Here is a 20,458-nt window from a genome sequence, read left to right as displayed (position 1 = left end):
TCCTCAGTGTTAAAATTCTCCATCCTGGAAGCATCCTCATAAATCTCCTCTGCACCTTCCCTCATGAGACCGCATTCTTCCTGTAATGGAGTGACCAGGTCTGTATGCTGTACTCTAGCTGTGACCTAACTACTAGTATTTTACACAAACAGCTGTCCATTTAAAAGGTCTACAATGAATCATTGCCCTGCCCCTGTCTAGAAACATGACTTGGGTCTTCAACACCTGTTTGGCTACCAATTAAGTGTATTTTGTTAATGATAAAAAATACCCCTGGGTTGCCAATCCTGCAGGAATTTTTCAATTGAACAGCTTGATCTGTTTCCTGGGAAACCCAATGACCTGATTCCAAACACTTGGAACAATCTGTGATTGCAGGAAGCTTAGGCTGGGATTTTCCGGCCCCGCAATTGTGGGGTGGGCATTGTCACGGGCGGTACGTTAAAAGTCAGAAGCTCTCCAAATTTTGTCGTCCCGCCCACGACAATGCCTGCCGCTGGTGGGGCTGGAAAATCCCGGCCTTAAGATTTACCCAGGCAGCAATCGGGAATGCTGCAGGAGTAAAATTACCACCTGTGGCTCCCTAAATATCTCAGGCATTAGCATGCTTGCACCTTTTGTTCTGCCCAAACATCCCACAGACACTTATTAATGTATCCAGCATATTGAACTCTATAATCTCTGAAGGTTGATGTGTCAGCTCACACAGTGCTCCACGTAATGTTAACTGTGTGTGTGTAATACCCGGCGATGAGAACCCAATTAGTAATCTGCAAAGGAAAAAATTGATTTCTTTTGGCACCACATACAAAACAAATATCCCAAACTCTCCTTCCTTTTTATCTCAAATGAAGGTAAATTATGAACCGAAAAGCAGTAAAATTGTAATGCAAAAGCAAAATACCTGTGGATGTTGAAAAACGGAAATAAATACAGAAAATGCTGGAAATACTCAGCAGGTCTGGCAGCATCTGTGGAGAGAGAAACAGAGTTAATGTGTAAGGCCAAAGACCTTTCATCAAAACTAATATTTGAGCTCAGTGACCAGTTCTGATGTGGAGTTATTAACCTGAAACGTTAACTCTGTTTCTCTGTCCACAGATGCTGCCAGACCTGCTGAGTATTTCCAGCATTTTCTGTTTTCATTTGTGGTAAAATTGCGCTTTTTAATTAAAATTCTTCAAACATAAAACAGTTATCTCCTTCAATATCATTGTAATTAATTAGGGTGGGGTGTAATTAATTAGGGTGGGGTTGTAAACCTTTTTGATATATTGGGGCCCTTAAATCTATTTTTTCTTTTAAGTTGGTTAGAAGTTAATTTTGCGGAGGCGCATGTCAAAGTATACATTTTGACTTATGTCATATCATTGTTCCTTCACTGTCGCTAGGTCAAAATCCTGGAACTCCCACCCTAACAGCACTGTGGGTGGACCTACACCACATGGACTACAGCGGTTCAAGAAGGCAGCTCACCACCACCTTCTCAAGGGCAATTAGGGATGGGTGATAAAAATGCTGACCTAGTCTGAGACACCCTTGTCCCATGAAAGAATTTTTAAAAAATCACTAGTGTACGGGATATCAGACCAGGACATGGTCTTAAACATGGCGAGATAGCTTTAAATTCAGAAAAAAATGAACGACATTACTTGGCATGCAAGGCTAAATAACAATCAAAGATACAAGCTGACGCCAATCCAGGAGACGAGTGAATAAAGCACAAGTGCTCATAGCAGAAAGATGCAGGAACAGTACACAATAGAACTAAGTACCTAGCCTGAAAATAACCAAACACACAATACTCCTGTCACCTCAACACAAATGTCCACAACCCTAAATCAGGACCATGCTAACGTGGGATACAACCTGTGATAAGTTCATGAAACAATTCTTGCAAAGCTAAAAGGAATCATCAGCGAAAAGAGGGAGTTGGTTTCAATTTGGCAATTCATGTCGGTTTCTGGTGATAGATCAGGTAGAGTGCTCATTTTTAGAAATCTGAGAGGAGTAGCTTGATAAAATACAAATTTGAGGACAGAGGTCAAGATAAAAACCCATCTGGTCCATCAGGCGTGACCAATACTGTCATCAGCATATGACCATGAACCCAGGCTTCCTCTCCACCCCCCCACAAGTCATGCAATCTTCTGAGATCTGGGGGAAGAAACACTCTGGGGAGATACTTTTCTGACGTGAATGTGATCAGACTAGTTCCAGATGAACATGGTGAGTGGGAACACGTGTACTAATACCCCATCTACCTCTTAAACACAATGATGGAGGCAACAATCAGGAACTCGGTCAGCTTTCCATTGAATCCATGTTCACTGTACAACTCGTACCAGAGGTCTGATTTATGTTTCCTGTAAAACAAAACACCCATTGACATCTAACCTGGTTTTATGCTTATGTGGTTGTTGGCTGATCCAATCTAATCTATTCAACTCAAATAACCCATCCATGTGGGCCAAGTCTAATCCTTTCATTATTTTGGAAATCTCAATCAAACCTCCTCGAAGTTGGAGTGGAGGAAAACGCCTAGTTTTCTAAACTATTGTGCTACACCAACAAGGTAAAGGTATCAAGTTACTGGTCCTTCTCTAAATATACTCTGGTCACTTTAGGCAAGTGTACTTGTCAGCTGCTCAGGAGAACAGGTGAAAATTGGAACCAGGCAGGTGAGTTTGTGGTTTTATTGGCCCAGATGTGCAGGGTTAATTCGGACAGAATTCCTTACAAACGGATAACCCACATATGGGGCAGACTGCCACCAAACAGGCAGAACAGGAAACTTTTTAAGGAGTTTCAAACAACAAAATAGATGAGCTCTTGGGATTCTAAAGTTGTAGCATTTAATGGATGAGTTATTTCTCAGGATAGAAAGGTGATTGTTAAAGCTGGAGCATCCATTTGTTACCATGTATGTTCTTCATCTCTTTTTGGTTCATGAACTTACTATGGGCATTTAATGAACCCGTACTATTTAACAACAAAACAAATTCACAGGAAACTAATTAATCAACCTTCAGCTGTTCCAGGCTGTTGTCTCAGCCTTGAATTAATTTATAAGTGTGCCTCATATTTCTGCCCCACTGATTTGACAAGCTAACAAATTGCTCTCTGCTGATAATTGATTGGTGGAGGCCACACATCCTGTTATTGTGGTGAATCGTATCTCCGTTTGACTTTGAGCTCCTGCTGTATGAAAACATACTGGAATATAAACTCCCTGGCACTTTAAGGCCTCTGGCACTACAGCATACCGTGAGTGGCAATGTGGTGTGGCATTGGCTGAGGTGAGGGACCCACCCACTCCCGCTACCTTTTGCTGCTGGATAAGAAAGAAAGACTTGCTTTTATTTAATGCCTTTCATGACCTCTGGATGCTCCAAAGCAAAACTAATGAAGTATTTTCGAAATGTAGTCTCTGTTGTAATGTAGGAAATGCAGCAGTCAATTTGCACACAGCAAACTCCCACAAACAACAAAGCGGTAGTTTGTGATTTTGATTAAGGGTTAAGCATTGCCCAGGATGCTGGGGATAACTCCCCTGCTCTTTGAAGTTGTGCCATGGAATTGTTTTCATCTGCCTGAGAGGGCAGACCGGCCCTCAGCTTAAGGTCTCATTCTACAGATGGGGCCTCCAACAGTGCAGCACTCTCTCCGTAGATATCAGTGCTCAGTCCCTGGAGTGGGGCTCAAATTCACAATCTCGGACTCAGGCGAGAATGCTATCATTCACAGTTGATCTACGGCTGACGCATGCTGTGGACGCTGGAGACAAACCAATTGGCTCTAAGATCTGACGACACTTCAGTAATGATGAACACAGGAAGGACCCCGCTCTCTGCCTCTTCCTGCAAGTTGATTTGACTGGCTTTTCCTATGATGCTGTACACACCCATCTAGATTTCCTATTTGTTAATCCAGTACTGTTGATCCTTATGTTGCCAATAATAATACAAGTTCTAGCATACAGCTGTGCATTACTGCCTCTGCAGCTGTTCAATGCCTGACTGTATTCAGGGATGGTACGCTATCCTGATTTTATAATCGCACCTCAGCAAATAGCCTATTTGATAAAGACGATGTGCAACAAAGGCATGTGGTCTAGGAGGTCCGAGATTCAAATGTTTGAAATTAGTTGTCAGTGGTGTGGGTACAGTAATTGATATACATAAACAGAACAAAATAATCAACAAGGTTTACACTCCCAACTCGTGCTGGAAAATATGTTTGTGCCAACTATTGGATTGAGAGCCAATCTGATTACTGACCAGATTCACTTGGCCTGAGGTACTGGTGAACAACTGCACCCATGCAGCCCCACTCCAGGCAAGGGAAATAAATACTACAGAACTCAGAAAATCTGGCAACTCAAAGGAAAAAAAAACCTAACAACCGAGGAACAACCCTGAGTAAAGAGCTAGCCAAGGCCACTGCGCTAAAGAGGTTCACTGGAGAAATAAACTCCTTTTGGATTTGGGGCTTTGTATTTGTGTTTAGGGATCACGTTGCACAAGTCAGTTTGTTTTCTATGAGAACTGAAACCCAGTAGACTCGTGTGTGATTTGTGTAAAATGTAGATACAGTTGGAGGCAGTGTGCTCTGAATTCGGCTTGACTTAAGTTGCAGGTATATCCATCAGTTGTCTTATAGGAAAAGAGATCTGAAGCACCCAAGTGCAGAAGGCAAATTTTGGCGTGGTGGATTTGGAATATTTTGAAGTGGGTGTGTGAACTATGATGGTGCAAAGTTTAATTTTAGTGAGGAGGGGGTTTTGGGGACCACCTGCCCTTCCTGGGTAACTTGTGTGAATTCCCCATTAGCAGCACCAAATTTCTTGCATTCCGGTGCTTGGCCCACCTTCACCTGAGTACTAAGTGGTCCTTTACCTATGTGAGCGGTGCCACGTGATGTCAGAAGTGTCACTTATGCTCTGCCCACTCTGGCGCGCAGCACTGGAGCCGAAAAGTGACAAAATTTGGGCGCTGCAGCATTGTTTTGCACTTAATTTAGCTGTCAGCATATTGTCCTTTTTGAGGCACCATTACAGCCTTTATGTCCTGCAGCAGCACTGTCTGACCATTTGAACCATGAGGGATGAGCAATGTGTATCACAGTATATTGTGTGGAGATTTCAGTGCCCCTTCCTGTTGTTGTGTGAACAAAGGGAACCAAAGCTGGAAAGACTGCAATTCATTCAGAAATTAGACCTGCTGGCAATGATGTTTTTAATATCACCCAGGAAAGGTGCCTCCATATGTTGCAGCGTAAAGAACGTGAGCGTAGAATAGATCTGATTTACGATGTTGTGTGCTGGGTTGTCTCACTTCTCGATAGCTCCCTGCAGTTTGGCACGGGTTGATTCAGGGGAAGACTGCAGCCTGCACCTTTCACACTTAAAAAGCTTGAAACGTCAATAATGGACTGCTGGACACAGCTGCAAAGTAGGAAACAAAAGACATTCTGCAGTTAAAGGAATTAACGCAGCCGGACTGCCGCACCTCCCGTCAGCTGCAATCCCCTCAGCAAGACAACAGGAAATATCTTTGATTCAGATGCGCCATTATTTGATGTCATGATCTTTTCCTCTGTTCCTGATTTATGTTTCCTTCCTTGCCAGGACTAAGGTTTAACCTCAATAATTCAAAACCCTCTATGAATTAATATAAACCCATCCCAACCCCGGGAAGCTAAAATGATCCCTTGAGGCAAAGGAACAGCCTTTGTAGTTTTCTCACTAACACAGCTGCAAGTTTCAACCAGTTCAACTCCACAAACTCCGCAAATGCCTCAAAGTTCAGCGCTACCTGAGTATCTTCACTTGGTGATACTTTGATTTACTCTGGCTACCTATTACCCCTGGGTTAACAATTACAGTGTACACCCTAGTGCTCTAAGCCGATGTGGAGTTATTTACTCCGAAGATTTCATCTTCCTAAGTTAATTAACTGACCCGAAAGCTCGCTCTTCTTTGCTGGAAGATGCAGGCCTCTGCAGCAGGGTTATATTGTAACGTGTATGTTTTGCAGTGTAAGCACCAGTCGTTTTCATCTTGACCATGTTGATGAGCTGCCTCCCCCACTGACACCATAAACAGGGAAAGTTCATTGCTTTATGCTTAATGTCAACGTCTTAATGTAGCCCCATGTCCGAAGCAAAATCAGGTTAATGTAATATTAATCAAGTCCACCTGGACATCTAGACAGTACAGTCAGTTAAATGGCCAATAAAAAAGAATGTCAGCACAGACAGTGTAAGTGGTGGCCAGGCTTGATGTACTGGAGTTTCTGGCAATGGTTCCACGATAGAAAGTGTCATGGTTTGATTAATTTCATGGAGTGAAATATAATCAGGAACACATGTTTGAATGAAAAAGTATTTCCAATGACTGGTGAGGCTAAAGGCAAATTTAACACTTTCCTTAAATATTGAAAACACATTTCTGCATTTGAATATTTTTAACTTTGAAAATGAATTTTTATCAATGTGTCTGATTTGCCTTCCCCTGCTTTGAGATTCAAATTGATTCTGTTCAGTTCTGGAACTCTTCATACCTCATTCTCCCATCCAAATCTCCCCAACATTCTAACAGAGAAGCTAAAAATCTCCCCGGATTAGTCTGATAAAGTGTAATGTTGGAAACCTTTGTTAGGTTTCTTTTCAGCTAGAAACTAGGGAATAACATCAAGTTAGTCAAATCTCTCTCGATTGAAATTAGCTCAAAAAGAGTTTCATATGCCCAACATCAAGTTGTGCAAAGTGACTTTTATCGCACTCTAAGTCAATTAAGTACATGTGCAAATTCAAAGTGTTGTTGTTTGATAATCTAGAAGATACTGGCCACATTTCTGCATGAGCTTGTTTATGTTGGAATCCAGGAGATGGTTGCCAATGTGGTGTCTCTCTTTATATCACACATGAAGCAGTCTGAGCCCACATGCAGCAAGATCAGGACAATGTTCAGGTTTGGGCTGAGAAATGGCGAATAACATTGCCTGGCACTTGTATGGTACTAATGTCCATTTCAAATGAGAGAATCTAACCATTTCCCTTTGACATTCAAAAGCATTATCATTGCTGAATCCCCCACCATCAACATCCTGGGGATTACCATTGACTAGAAACTGAACTAAATTAACCATATAAATACTGTGGCTACAAGGGCGGGTCAGAGGCTAGGAATATTGCGATGAGTAACTCACCTCCTGACTCCCCAAAGCCTGTCCACCATCTACAAGGCACAAATCAGGAGTGTGATGGAATACTCTCCACTTGCCTTGATGAGTGCAGCTCCCACAACACTCAAGAAGCTTGACACCATCCAGGACAAAGCAACTCGCTTAATCCACACGCTATCCACCACCTTAAATGCTCCCTCCCTCCACCTCCGACACACAGTGGTTGCAATGTGGACCATCTACAAGATGTAGACAGCTAAATCAGTTCTGTTGAAGGGTCATGAGGACTCGAAACGTCAACTCTTTTCTTCTCCGCCGATGCTGCCAGACCTGCTGAGTTTTCCCAGGTAATTCTGTTTTTGTAATAGGAGCCTGGTCTGTTTCTTTGTCAGAAACCCACCTCTGGTGGGAAACTTGACTGAAGTTTGGATTTTTGCAGGGGTGAGCTCTTAATTGATATAGAGAAGAGTTTCCTGTCCAAAGCTAGTGGGGGTAGGAGTAGAGACAGGTTTCAGGCACCCAAGGCAGCTATCAGTGAGGTTGCTGTTGACCTGAGGGTGAGAGTTTGCACCAAAGACTTCCACTGTAGCACAGAGAAGCAGGAAGGCACAGGGGAGCTGGAGAAGAGGGAGAGCTTCTCCTGGAGGGTGGCAGGACGAGGTCACCTCATCGTGCAGCAGGGCCCCTCTACATTCAGTTTCATCCAGCTTTGCCTCCAATTCCTCCTCATACCCCCTGCTTCTCCCCCTGTGAGCTGTCCGCTTCCAGGGCCTCAACACCCTCCGGGTTCACACCTCTTGTGAGGGTCGTGCTGTGGAGAGAGCAGGAGACCACCACATTGACCTTGCCGGAGGGTATTACAGGGCACCACCTGACCTGCCCAGGCACCAGAGCCAGTGCCCTCAGCCTGCAATGCCCCACCTGTTGTGAATCTGATGTGCAGTTTAGCCTTGGTGATGAGGGTATCTGTCACCTGGGTGATGCATCTGTGTGCAGCCGGCTGTGAGATCCTGCAGAGGTCTGTACCAATGAGGGCACAGAAATCTGTGACTGTTTGCATAGGAAGTCTCCACACTGGTTCTTAGTAATCTCCAGGTCTCTTCACCTGTACCTGTGGATCCTGTAGTCAGGGTAGTGGCTCCTTTTCCCTCATACTCTTCATCCATCTCCTCTGGCCCCTAATGCCCAGCGTTCTGCCCTTCCTGTGCAGGCTGCTGCCCCTCATCTCCAATGGCCTTGGTTTCTGAGGCTGCAGCCTCCGCTTCCAGCTGTAACCTTCCTGGTGCCCAGGTAGAGTCCAAACAGCCTTGCCCACTCCTCCGATGCCTGTGTAATGCCAGGAAGATGACAGCAGCCTGTAGTGGATAAGTTACTAAAGCTGGCTCCTCCCTGACCTGCGATGGGCTGCCGCAATAATAATTTCAAAGAGGTATGGTCTGTAACCTCTGAAAAAACTTGAACACTTTGCCTTGTGACATTTTTCTGGCCTCTATGACTCTCCTGCCTGCCTGTAGCTGGCCTGATTCTGACAGCTGCTAAACACTGACAGCCCAGACAGAGTCTAAAGAGTTGCAGTGTCGGACTTTTAAAAAAAAAAGCCCTTAGCTGCTTCAATTAAGCCTGTTTAGGAGTGGGGGTGAGTTTGGAAAGCCGAGCTCCTCCCCACCACCCTCATGAAGATTGGAAACACCAGAAACAGAGTTGGGATGTCCATTCTCACCATGTTGCCGCTGATTTTTTTCACCTGCGTGCCTCCAGTCCAAATCAGGCCACAAAAATCCAGCCCCCAGAATCCCAGTGAAAGCAGCACCTGCTTGCACACAGCCTCCAACGTCATTAAATCCAAGTCCCATTCACTGAATGCTTCATCCTTTTTATTCATTGATGGGATGTGGGCATCACCGGCTAGGCTAGCATTTATTGCCCATCCCTAGTTGTCCTTGTTCAGAGGCATTTTAAGAGTTAACCACATTCCTGTGGGTCTGCAGTCGCATGTAGGCCAGACCAGGTAAGGATGGCAGATTTCCTTCCTAAAGGACATTAACAAACCAGATGGGTTTTTATGACAATTGTTTCATGATCAATGTTGGATTCAAATTCCACCATGGCGGGATTCGAACCCGGTTCCCAAAGCATTACCCCAGGTCTCTGGGTTGCCTGTCCAGTGGGAGACTTATAAAGAAGGCAAAGGCACATGGGATACAGGGTAATTTGATAAGGTGGATTCAAAATTGGCTTAGTTGTAGGAGGCAGAGGGTGATGACAGAAGGCTGCATTAGTGACTGGAAGCCAGTGTCCAGTGGTGTACCACAGGGATCTGTGCTGGATCCCCTATTGTTTGTCATTTATATAAATGACATAGATGACTACGTGGGGGGTAGGATTAGTAAGTTTGCAGATGACACAATGATTGGCCAGGTTGTTAATAGTGAGACTGAGTGTCTTGGGCTACAGGAAGATATAGATGGGATGGTAAAATGGGCAGATGGAATTTAACCCTGAAAAGTGTGAGGTGATACACTTTGGAAGGAGTGATTTGACAAGGAAGTATTCAATGAACAGCATGACGCTAGGAAGTTCTGAGGAACAAAGGGACATTGGCGTGTCCATAGATCTCTGAAGGCAGAGGGGCATGTTAGTGGGGTGGTGAAAAAGGCATATGGGACACTTGCCTTTATCAATCGAGGCATAGATTACAAAAGTAGGGAGGTCATGTCGGAGTTGTATAGAACATTGGTGAGGCCACAGCTGGAGTACTGTGTGCAGTTCTGGTCACCACATTGTATGAAGGATGTGATTGCACTGGAGGGGGTGCAGAGGAGATTCACCAGGATGTTACCTGGGATGAAACATTTAAGTTATGAAGAGAGGTTGGATAGACTTGGGTCATTTTCATTGGAGCAGAGAAGACTGAGGGGCGACCTGATCGAGGTGTACAAGATTATGAGGGGCATGGACAGGGTGGATAGGGAACAGCTGTTCCCCTTAGTTGAAGGGTCAGTCACAAGGGGACAAAAGTTCAAGGTGAGGGGCAGGAGGTTTTGGGGGGATGTGAAGAAAAACCTTTTTACCCAGAGGGTGGTGAGGGTCTGGAATGCGCTGCCTGGGAGGGTGGTGGAGGCGGGTTGCCTCACATCCTTTAAAAAGTACCTGGATGAGCACTTGGCACATCATAACATTCAAGGCTATGGGCCAAGTGCTGGTAAATGGGGTTAGGTAGGTAGGTCAGGTGTTTCTCACGTGTCGGTGCAGACTCGATGGGCCAAAGGGCCTCTTGTGCACTGTGATTTTCTGTAATAATACCACTATGCCACCTCCCTTCATGGGGGAATGTGTGTATGTGAGCTATACAGATAAGGAAGGCTGTTATGCTGTGCTGAATTAGCTTAGTGTCCCATAGTTGGAAATTAAAATTACATAAATATATGGCACAGAAACAGGCCATTCGGCCCAACTTGCCAATGACAACATTTATGTTTCACTCAAGCCTCCTCCTATTTTAACTCAACTAACTGGCAGCATAACCTTCTATTCACATCTCCTTCATCTGCTTGTCTAGCTCGCCTTACTGTCGGCCACAGCCAGGTTTCCCAGTACTGGCTGTTTAAGAATAACTTGGAACAAAATATTTATATAAACATGAGATGAGGACTGAATTGTGCTCAACTGTGATAATCTTCATGGTCAGTGTCTCTGGCTCACATATGAAGAATGACAATGCTGGCGAGGAATGCCTAATCCCATTGTATATGGTCCCAAATTCCCAAATGCTCTAAATCTGCCTGGGATAACATGAGCTCATCTGGATTTCCAGTTTCAGATTATTAGCACAGATTCAGTGTTCCCCTGGCACAGGAGTCTTCACCCAGAATTAAAGAGGCAGGGATCCTGGTTGTGATTGCTGTAAGTTCTTAGATTCTAACCTAAACAAACTCCAATATAAAACAATAGCTGGAAGCTCTCTGGTCCTGATCCGCAATTTCCTAGCCCTGTAGAACAAAGCTACCTACTTTCTGTTGGTGCCCAGCCCTGGCTCAGAGTCTGCATTGAGTGGGGCTGTGTGCAAGGCGTAATGTCCTCTTCATAATGGGTGCCCAACTGAGATAACTGAATCTATCTGGGCCATCCACTTCATTTGCAAAGTTGCTTCATATTGACGCTGCTTCTAAGTACAGTCCCTCAGCCTCTCTTTCCACCTATTCCCTCCGCTTCTGTGAGTATTGTAAAGGGAATAGGAACCCAGCTCCCCAGTTCTCTACCCTTTCTCTCCTCTCTTTTTTGTACCTGAGAAGTGAGTGTACCCCAGGATAAGCCATCCATTCTCACTGTGCACAGCATGAAATCTAACATCCAATTGACCCAACATCCCTTGATAGATGAATTGAGTCCTGAATTTCCTGGCTTGTGTGCGTGTGGATTTTGGGTAACAGCAGAATCAGACTGGTCTGTGACACACCCATCACCAAACAGCTCGCTGAAGTTGTCATGCATTTCGCATCAATAATGGTCACTTGGCCAGATTCCAGGGGTCATCCTGCATCTGTTGAATCGCATTGCAACAAGGCATCAATGCCTTCAGGAGATGAGGGTTGAAGGTATTGTAAACTTATTCCCATGAAGGAACAGGAACTCTGTCTGACTTTACCCTTCCTAACCCAGAGGCCCTGAATCCAATCAACAGTCTTGCTGAGTTTAGTTAAGTCAGCAGTAAGTGCGGTCAAACTTGGCACTTTCTTGGTCTCCAGGAGCTGCTACTCGCAACAAGCAACTCATTCATGCATTGTACCAGCAGAAAAACGCCCAAACTAGTTTAAATTACCCTAAATTTGGTAAATGGGAGCTCTCTAATTTCTCATTGAAATTCCTTTGCATTAGGAAACTGCAAAGTGTAAAATTAACACTCATCTGATTGTCATTTTACTTGATGAGCTGTCAAGCCAATTATTCTTTATAACTGCAATTTAGTTACTGTTCATGAAATCCTTGCTGCAGAATTGGTAAACGAATGTTGGAATATGACTGAAAAGAGAGACGTATTGCCAAAGTTTCTCGACTTGCACTCGTCAGGGAAGATGCAAAAATGGCAAATTTCAAATGGCCACAACAATTTATACTATAGGAGAAAAGGATGCTGATTGGTTGGCAAGTCAACTCTGGTTGGTCAAGGCATTGGCATGGAGAAAGCAGCAGGGAACTATTGGCTCGCCAAACTCCCAGGTAATTCAAAAAGGGAGCGAGGCTCGAACAAGTTCCTTTTGTTTGCAGGGAATACAGAAACTGTCTTAGCAAGAGAGAGAACAGTTCCAAAGAAGAGTCATATTGGACTCGAAATGTTAACTCTGTTTCTCTCTCCACACATGCTGCCAGACCTGCTGAGTTTTCCAACACTTTCTGAGATCGAGAGAGAATGTGTTGGTGAGAGGATAATAAAACAAATGTAAATTATGAAACAAAAACAAAAAATGCTGGAAAATCTCAGCAGGTCTGACAGTATCTGTGGAGAGAAAGACAGAGTTAAAATTTCAAGTCCGTTTGACCTCTTCAGAGCTAAAAGGAAGTGTATTGCGGTGAAATATATACTGTTATATATTTCAGTATACAGTATATATTTCACCACATTTCTTCAGAGCTAAAGGGAAGTAGAAGAGTCATATGGACTCGAAACGTTAACTCTGTCTTTCTTTCCACAGATGCTGTCAGACCTGCTGAGTTTTTCCAGCATTTTCTGTTCTTGTTTCAAATTATCTATTAAATTATCTATTGACAGTCGCCACATTTGTAGCGGGGTAGAGAGGAGCTCTTACTCCCTGTGTCATTCGGCTCCATCCTCGGTCTGAACTGCACCAAATGGAGGATTCAGGGCCTGTGCAGGAGGGAAGGATGAACCAGAATGCAAAAATCAACATTTGGTAGCCCTTAGTGCCTCTTGAGGACCAGCCTGAAGAGACATAAATATTGGCCTGAGAACACACTGCGCACCTACTTTCAGTAGTTGAGATAGTATGTTCAGCAGGAACAAAAACTTGTATTTATATGGTGCAATTAACATAGTAAAACATCCCAAGGCATTTACTATTACCAACAGGCATTAAGACGCAACATCATTTACAAAGAAGAATACTTATTCAAGAATTACTGCCCCATCAGGCGACTCTTGATCGTCAGTAAAGTAATGGAAGCGGTAATCAACAGTGCTATCAAGCAGCACTTGCTTAGCAATAACCTGCTCACTGATGCCCAGTTTGGGTTCCGCCAGGGCCATTCAGTTCCTGACCTCATTACAGCCTTGGTTCAAACATGGACAAAAGAGCTGAACTCCCGAGGTGAGGTGAGAGTGACTGCCCTTGACATCAAGGCCGCATTTGACCGAGTGTGGCATAGAAGGGGGCCTAACAAAACTGGAGTCAATGGGAATCAGGAGGAAAACTCTCTGCTAGTTGGAGTCATACCTAGCACCAAGGATAATGGTTGTGGATGTTGGAGGTCAGTCATCTCAGCTCCAGGACATCACTGCAGGAGTTCCTCAGGGTCGTGTCCTCGGCCCAACCATCTTCAGCTGCTTCATCAATGATCTTCCTTCCATCATAAGGTCAGAAGTGGGGATGTTTGCTGATGATTGCACAATGTCCAGCACCATTCGCAACTCCTCAGATACTGAAGCAGAACATGTCCAAATGCAGCAAGACCTGGACAATATCCAGGCTTGGGCTGACAATCGGCAAGTAACATTCATACCACACAAGTCCAGCAATGACAATCTCCAATAAGAGAGAATCCAAGCATCGCCCCTTGATGTTCGATGGCCTTACCATCACTAAATCCCCCACTATCGACATCCTGGGGGCCACCACTGACCAGAAACTGAACTGGACTAGCCATATAAATACTGTGGCTACAAAAGCAGGTCAGAGGCTAAGAATAGTGCAATGAGTAACTCACCTCCTGACTCCCCAAAGCCTATCCACAATCTACAAGGCACAAGTCAGGAGTGTGATGGAATACTCCCCACTTGCCTGGATGAGCGCAGCTCCCAAAACACTGAGGAAGCTGGGCACTGCCCAGGTCAAAGCAACCCACTTGATTGGCACCACATCCACAAACATTCACTCCCTCCACCACTGATGCACAGTAGCAGCAGTGTGTACCATCTACAATGTGCACCACAGAAATTCACCAAGGCTCCTTAGACAGCACCTTCCAAACACAAGACCACTACCACCTAGAAGGTCAAGGCCAGCAGATAGATGGGAACATCATACCTGAAAGTTCCACCCCAAGCCACTCACCACCCTGACCTGGAAATATATCACCGTTCCTTCACTGTTGCTGGGTCAAAATCCTGGAACTCCCTCCCTAACAGCTCTGTGGGTGTACCTATACCACATGGACTGCAGCGGTTCAAGAAGGCAGCTCACCACCACCTTCTCAAGGGCCATTAGGGATAGGCAATAAATGTTGGCCCAGCCAGCGAAGCCCACATCCCATGAATGAATAGAGCAAAAAAAAGCAATCCTCCACTTTACAGTCACCATAATTCACAAACTGACAACATTCAGAAATATGCTCTTGGGGATCAGGAAGTTTGGTGGCTATGTAGTACAGAGCGAAGTGTGTTTTAAAATCGTAGCTATGTTCCAAATTTAGTACCAGAAGGTGAGGCAAACTGTAACCAGATTCAACCAAAGACCAAGATTCTAATGTCATTATGATGTAATGGCTTTGACTGAGAGATGGAGGAGGCTGCAGAAACAATACAAAGCAAAAATAGATAAAATTCTACTACAAAATGAGAAGAAATAGAAAAATAACCACCTTTTAGAGTGTGATTAAATTAAGAATGGATAAGGAATTCCACAGTTGAGTTACTGAGGGGAGTCACATTGATTGAAGTGCTCGAGGTCTGATCCTTTCAATGAATTTGCTGATCCAGAATGACAACTGGCTTTACTTCTGCTTGTATATTATTGATCGAAGTTGTTGCTGGAGAGTTTTCAGGAATTACACAATCAATATTTTAATTCGAAACTACATGTTTATTGGTCATTAAATCCCAATTTTAGAATTGGTTCAGTTGCCGCCAATGCTGGTGTCTATCAGTAACCTACTGCTGGGTGGGATTGTCTGTAGCAATGTATCAGTGTGCTGTCCCCTTCACCACCTCTTCTTCTTGCATTTGACATCTTTCAGCTTTACAAGTCTAAGTCCAAGTTGGACAGCCAAGTCCCGGCACTGTGTGTTCAATGGGTAGCCATGAATTCTGTGACAGATTTTTGTAGGCTGCATTCATTCACAAAGTGGAAATCAGTCTGATCTGTGGGCTGTCCTTGGAATTCCATTTATGGAGGAGGTGTGATGATGCCCTTCTGTGAATTTGATTTCAGCTCAGGCTGGAATGGAAACCTTTTCCCTGCTTATAAGGATCCTGGGTGAATGAGTTTGACAGTGGGCCCAAAACTGCCCCTAACTTTACAGTAATTTCAGAATTCCACACACAGAGACTACAAAGGTGGCTATTACATCGGATGCTCTGAGGTTAAGGTGTATTTTTGACTCAGTACTAGGAGATATTTTCAGTTTCTAACTCATACTGCACCTGACCGGTGAGTGCGTAACACTAGTAGAAAAAACTGATCCTCAGTAACATGGGAGGGAGGGTGAGTTTGATGTATTCCTTTCACTTCCCACTTACGTGTTGTATCCCAACCTCCTTTTGTTCCAAATCCTGAAATTGCACTTGATGCCTCTCCCATATTGTTCTATATTGTTGTTCTATATAGTAACACTGACATTTGACCAGCACATACTTTAGCAAAATATTTGCTGCCACCTCGATTTGATTTTTAACAACTTGTGCCCTTTGACCTGTATTCCCAATTTCTGTAATATAACAACTTGTATTTATGTAGCAACTTTAATGCAGTAAATCATCACCAGATCCTTCACTGGAGTGTTATCAAACAAGATCTAATATCGAGCCACATAAGGTGAAATTAAGGCAGGTAACCAAAAGTTTGGTCAAGGATGTAAGTTTTAAGGCTTGTTTTAAAGGATGAAAGAGAGGTAAGGAGGTGGAATTTCAGCGCTAAGAGCCCAGGCAGCTGAAGGTATGGCCACCAGTGGTGGAGTGGTTAAAATTGGGGATGCACAAGAGGCTAGAATTGGAGGAGCGCAGAGACCTCGGATGACTGTGGAGGTGGAGGAAGTTACGGATAAAAGGAGGGGTGAGGTCATGGAAGGATTTGAAACAAGAGTGAGAATTTTAAAATCAATGCATTGTCAGGGAGCACGGGGATTATGGGTGAATGGGAATTGTACAAGATAGGATTCAGGCAGCAGATAGAATAGATGGTTCAAATCAATGTTGTACAAAATTACTATCTGTTTCTTAGAAGAATGTTGTTTACATTCCTCTATCCATTTGCATGCTGCACAGCTTGTTGGCAGCTGGGGTTTCATTTGCACGTTGTCTAGCTATTAAAGATCAGCACTGTTTATAGTGGGAGGTTTCGCTTCAGAGATCGCCAGGCACAGGCTGTTCGCAAACTGCGGTCCATGAATCAACATGGGGATACTGCCCATGGATCCAGTCACAGTATGGCAGATGCTGCACCTGTCACAGCATGAACTTTGTCATGTGTTTTGCCATGTTGTTATTCATGTCATTCAACTCAGTCTGTTCAGTGCTAGGGCCAGCCAGCTGCAAGGTAGGTAAAGCAGCTCTAATGTCTTTGGAGGCAAATGGTCTCCCAGAACAGCAGAGGTACATCAGCCTCCAGCCACTGATACGCTGTGGATTTGACCTGCATCAATCTTTGGGGCTGGTCAGAGACTAATTACAGTCACAACACAACAACTTGTATTTATACAGCATCCTTAAATTAGTGAAACATCCCAATGTGCTTCACAGGAGTGATTATCAAATAAAAGATAACACTGGGTCACATAAGGAGATATTGGGTCAGATGACTGAAAACTTGGTCAAAGATGTAGGTTTTAAGGAGCGCCTTAAAGAAAAGAGCGTTAGAGAGGCGAGGAGGTTTATGGAGGGAGTTCCAGAGCTTAGGATGTTGGCAACTGAAGGTACAGCCGCCAATGGTAAGCAATTAAAATCAACTGTACAAGATGCCAAAATTGGAGGGGTGCAGATACCTCAGAGGGCTGACGGAGGTTACAGAAATGGGGAGGCATGTTTGCTTATAACATCATGGCTCTGGGAGCCCAGACGTTGTTTCTCAAGAGTCAAATGATATGGGCCACTCGCATTTTTATTGTCAAGGTTCACAAAATCATCCGAGCACCTCAATTGTGCTATTTTGAGTAACTCACCTCCTAACTCCCCAAAGCCTGTCCACCAGCTACAAGGCACAAGCCAGGAGTGTGATGGAATACTCCCCACTTGTCTGGATGAGTGCAGCTCCAACAACACTCAAAAGGCCCAACACTTTCCAGGACAAAGCCATCCACTTGATTGGCACCCCATCCGCCAACTTCAACATTCACTCCCCCTGCCACCAGTGCACAGTGGCAGCAGTGTGTACCATCTATAAAATGCACTTCAGGAACACACCAAGGCTCCTTAGACAGCATCTTCCAAACCTGCGACTTCTACCACCTAGAAGGACAAGGGCAGCAGATAGATGGGAACACCACCACCTGGAGGTTCCCCTCCAAGTCACTCACCATCCTAACTTGGAAATATATCGCTGGGTCAAAATCCTGGAGCTCCCTCCCTAGCAGCACTGTGGGTGTACCTACACCACATGGACTGTAGTTGTTCAGTAAGGCTGCTCACCACCACCTTCTCAAGGGCCATTAGGGATGGGCAATAAATGCTGGCCTTACCAGCAACACCCACATTCCAGGAAAGAATAGAAAAATTCCTGTAATCTCTGCCACCCAACCCATTATCCCTTGAGTGACTTCAGATAAATCGGGTGATGTGATGAGAATGTTGCTTTACCAGCTGTGCTCTACCACAATCCTGATGCTGCGCTTCATGATGATTTGGAAGGTAACATAGCCCTTTAAAGTCAGCGTGGGATCTACAGCCGTCCTTCTGGTGCAATGTTAGTTACACTGGCACTTGTGAAAATCACATTGATTAACTCTGACCTTTGCTTGGCTTTACTCTCGTTCTAAACAAACATAAGCAAAATGCTCATGGTCAAAGGGAGTAAAGAAAATCCCAGAAATCTGAAATTAAAAATGGAAAAAGCTGGAAAATTCACTACAGATTCATCAGCCAGGGAGGGAAAGAAAAGACAGGACTGACCTTTCATTCAGTCACCCTTCATCACAGCTGGGATGATGAGACATCATCCTAAATGCTGATTGGTTTCTTTTTCTCCTTTCAGACATTAATGCATTTCAACGGCTTCAGTTTTAAGTTACAAAACATTTAGAGGTTTTTTTTTACCTTTTTTATAATTTTTTGCTGGAGAAAGTGAACGTGAGATGACTCCAGGCAGGATAATAAGAATCAGCATTTTTACCATTTTTGAGCGTCGTTGCTTTGAAGATTGTTATGGCTTTGTGTGTTTGTGCTGTCTGATAGTGCTGGAGTTTTAAAGCATTTAAGCAGCTTAAAGTATCAAATTACTTCCTGTTGGTGTTGCACCATATTTTTGGCAATGGGCCACATTCCAACACTGTGACAGCACATGAATCACCAGCTAGCCCTCGATTGTTAAGGCAAAGGCAAGAGCTGAGCACTTGGGGTACAGAGTAGACGGTCCCAGACTGCAACCCACACGAGCAACCCTGAGAGTTAATAACTGAAATCTTCTTCGTTCTCGTCAAATGGACCTTTAAAACACTCAAAGTGTGAGCAATTTCTGTGACACTCTGATAAAAACACACCCTTCCTGTTTAGGGCAGTCCTGTGGGGTATTGGCTGCCAAAAGATGGAAATAGAAAATTCATAATAATGAGAGGAAAAGATTTGTTTTAAAAACAATCTCCTTGTCACTAAATAAATTATACATAATAATGCACTACTAAGACCAGTATTGTTCCTGTGTTTCACAGAACTATTTTGACATGAGGTGTCACCAGCAAAATTAAAGATAGTTTCATTCTTTTGTGGCTATTGGTGGTCAGTAGTGGCTCAGTGACCAGTGCACTTATCTTGAATCAGAAGATTGTGGGTTTGAGTCCCACTCCAGAGACTTGAGCAAAAAAGATTAAGCTGACCTACCGGTACAGCACTGAGGTGGTGGTGCACTGTTGCAGGGGGTGTCTTTCAAGTGAGATATTAAACACAGGTCCTGTCTGTGCTCTCAGGCAGATGCAAAAGATCCCGTTGCATTATTCTGAAGAAGAGCAGGCAAGTTCTTCCTGGTGCCCTGATCACTATCCCACAATCAACATCAGAAAAACAGATTATCTGGTCATTATCCCATTGCTAATTGTGGGAGGTTGCTGTGTGCAAATTGGTTGTTCTGTTTTCTACATTACAACAGTGGCTACACTTCAAAAGTACCTCATTGGCTGTAAAGTATTCTGGAATGACATGTGGATGTGAGAGGTGCTATTGAGATGAAAGTCTGTCTGCCTTTCCCATGTGAAATACATTTGGGCCTTTTGAAGCCAGTTCCTAGTGATGACAGTGTCCTGGCACAAAAACACCTGACCCTGATTGGGTGCAAGTTTGCAATAAATTACCAATTTCACTGGAAGTAATTGTATAACTCCAGTATACCTGGTGTAATTGTCCTGATGCTGTAGGAAGTGATTGTTTGGTGTAAGGGATGCAGAAAGCTTGACTTTATCATACTGTACAATAACCTGGCCTGGGACTACTCGACGTCGAACACCTGTTGGCGTAATCATCAGTGTTCATCTTTTTAGTTCTGTGATAAACAATTAAAAAAAACTGAAATACTTCTTAGCCCTGCAAGAATGGTTCATCTATTACTTTCAGTGTAAGGCAATGAGTATTTATTGAACTAAAGAGCATGTTTGTGCAGGATCAACAATAACTTCTTGAATCATCAGTGTTTTATTAAAAAAATCTCATCAGTGCCATATGGACTCAATATATAGCCTTTAATACTTGGATTACTGGAGGGTGCTTGAGTTTTTTAAATTCTTTTACATGACGTGAGTGTCACTGGCTAGGCCAGCATTTTTATTGCCCATCCCTAGTTGCCTTTGAGAAGGTGGGGGGTGAGCTGCCTTCTTGAACCGCTGCAGTCCATGTGGTGTAGGTACATCCACAGTGCTGTTAGGGAGGGAGTTCCAGGATTTTGATCCAGCGACAGTGAAGGAAT

At 44.0% G+C, this 20,458-nt stretch overlaps 1 protein-coding gene and 1 long non-coding RNA gene across 2 annotated transcripts in view; one reads left to right on the top strand and one right to left on the bottom strand.

The window, feature by feature from the left end:
• The window catches only part of fam107b (family with sequence similarity 107 member B), a 103,599-nt gene that overhangs the window by 23,820 nt on the left and 59,321 nt on the right, over positions 1-20,458 (top strand). The gene's annotated exons all lie outside the window — the stretch shown is intronic.
• LOC121286441 lies at positions 5,219-18,741 on the bottom strand. The gene is made up of 2 exons (XR_005944936.1): positions 18,604-18,741; positions 5,219-5,446 (listed from the first exon to the last, which is right to left on the bottom strand). It is a non-coding gene; the product is annotated as an uncharacterized LOC121286441 (long non-coding RNA).

Source organism: Carcharodon carcharias, chromosome 13 (genome assembly GCF_017639515.1).
Source record: "Carcharodon carcharias isolate sCarCar2 chromosome 13, sCarCar2.pri, whole genome shotgun sequence".
In the NCBI taxonomy this organism is placed as follows: Eukaryota; Metazoa; Chordata; class Chondrichthyes; order Lamniformes; family Lamnidae; genus Carcharodon; species Carcharodon carcharias.
Note: the sequence above shows the minus strand (reverse complement) of the source record. Positions and strands in the feature narration are given on the sequence as shown.